The sequence below is a fragment of the Oryzias melastigma genome, linkage group LG3 (assembly GCF_002922805.2).
Source record: "Oryzias melastigma strain HK-1 linkage group LG3, ASM292280v2, whole genome shotgun sequence".
Lineage (NCBI taxonomy): Eukaryota > Metazoa > Chordata > Actinopteri > Beloniformes > Adrianichthyidae > Oryzias > Oryzias melastigma.
Genome location: NC_050514.1, coordinates 14529244 through 14531467, shown reverse-complemented (window position 1 = coordinate 14531467; position 2224 = coordinate 14529244). Strand labels below are relative to the sequence as shown.

The 2224-nt window shown below is 36.3% G+C and overlaps 1 long non-coding RNA gene across 1 annotated transcript in view; it reads left to right on the top strand.

The window, feature by feature from the left end:
• The first annotated feature begins 6 nt into the window (after positions 1-6).
• The window catches only part of LOC112161070, a 3378-nt gene continuing 1160 nt past the window's right edge, over positions 7-2224 (top strand). Inside the window, exons 1-2 of the long non-coding RNA XR_002921779.2 lie at positions 7-839; positions 1013-1163. This is a non-coding gene — a long non-coding RNA (uncharacterized LOC112161070). The remainder of the gene's footprint in view (positions 840-1012; positions 1164-2224) is intronic.

Here is a 2224-nt window from a genome sequence, read left to right as displayed (position 1 = left end):
ACGCAGGTGCCCCACCCAGAATACGCCTCTCCCCACTTCTCCGTCGCCGACCTTTTTGGCGTCCTTGAAAAACTAAACCAATCCCATCATAAAGAGAAGAGGTGGGGGGAGAAGGAGTTCCATGTCCATTCATACAAAGTGCTTCAGAGAGCACTCATGATAATTAGCAATTATGAAGGAAAACTGTCGGTTGTCTAAAAGTCAATCCATTTATTTCCAGGAGCCCAGAATGTTGGGGGGATGGGTCCTACAGAGGACTCTCTTTCATAGAGCAACCCCCCAAGAGAAAAAAAGAACACCTACGTAAGCTTCATTAATGACGTCATGGAGTCATCTTTTGTTGTCTTCAACATGTTCAATAATTTACCCATTTATTGATCTGTGCAGGGCTAAACAGTGACATAGTAGTTAGTGCTCTTTCCTAACCAAGAGAAGGGTTCAAATTCTGGTTTCCTCCCACAGACCAAAACCAGGCTTCATAAGTTAACTGCTGACTCTACATTGCCAATAGGTGTGGATGTTAGTGTGTGGCCCTCCAACCGACTGGCGACCTGTTCAGGAGATACTATGTGACGCATTAGGGATTCTGTGGTTGGATGGATGGATCTGTGGTCGGAGTGTAATGGATCATGGCTTTTGAAGGTTTTTGCAGCTATCATGTGAGAAGTTAGTTCATATTCAGATGCTGTTTCTATAAAGACGATCCAGGTTTGTACTGCTGTGGTCATGTTTTACCAAACTACCACGAATGTCACTGTTGGAGGAATATCAACGCGCTGAAGCGTGCTTGTGAAAAACGGCTCCCAGAAAGTCCCGAGACTTCATCACACACTCTTCCTGTAAGTATTTCTGTTTTATTGCAACAATTCTTCCTTAAAGAACATCTCAAGTTCTACCAGATATCCTGAGTGGTTAAAGCTCAATGAAAATGATTAAAGTGGTAAAATGATCTGATTGTGTAAAAACTGAACCATCTTTCCCTCTAAGTATTTTATCTTGATCGGTTTTACAGACGGAGATTGGAGGAAATTCTGGGAACCAAATGATTATTTTCCTAAACATGGATGGACGGAGATGAGATAACAGAGAGCAGACACTGCAGTCTGATAAACATCTGCTGTGTGTAGGACAGAGACACTTTATCTTAGGAGAGAAGAATCGAGGTAAGCAGCTGGAAATCGACCTCTCAAACAACTTTGTTTATTTAAATCATCATTTTTAGCTGCTTTTATGGATTCTCTGAAAGGAATTTTCCACAAGCTAACACAAGAATCATTTTTACTTCATTCACACCAATTAGTTTAATAGAAATAGCACATTTTACTTTTAATTGAGGTTTACTTAAAAATATATATCACATAATTAAATGAATTGGGCTCAGTCTAAATATGATCAAAGTTTGAAATGACTTTGACATCTTCCTACTTCATAAGTTACAAAATTTATATTCTAACTACTCTCAAAATATAAATATCTTAATTTATTGATTGTGTTTATTTTAAAAAAATAATTCACCTTTTTCAAGTGTTTAGTAACTTAAGTTTTAAAAGATACTTCTCACAAGTGAATAAAAGGATTTTCTACATGAAAAGCAGAAAATACTCAAAAAATAAGTTTTCACATGAGAGTATTTTTATTTCAAAATAATATTACACAAGTACAAGTAAATTGTTGTCGTCCAAAAATTTGCTAAAGTAAAAAAGCAACTGGTAATAAAATATTACTCAAGCTGGAACAAATCTAATTCCCAGTCTGGAAATGATTGAATAAGGCAAACAAGAAAAACATTTAGTGGAAAAGATAATGCTTTAAAAATCTTTTACTCCTGAATGTTTTATCTCATCCCACAAACCACTTCTGATTTTAAAAAGTGTGTGTGTTGCACCTCTACTGATGCATCATTGTAGTTGTGTAGTTAAAGCAATGCTAACATATCTTTTCAGCACAAATTTTTACATTGTTGGATGTCGATAATGACTTTTTTACACCTACTGATACTGATATTGTGTTGATATTGTTGTATATCACTGGAAAATGATTATACTTTGTTAAAAAAAAGTACAATCAAAACTAAGTGGACAGATACTTCTCATTATAGCTGCCTTTTCTCAAATGTTAACCTCCTGAGAACCATCCGTGTCCTCTGTTGTCTTCATTTTGTCTCCCCAAGAATCCAAAATTCCCCAAATCACATCCAAACACGTGAGATATTAACAGAAAGGCC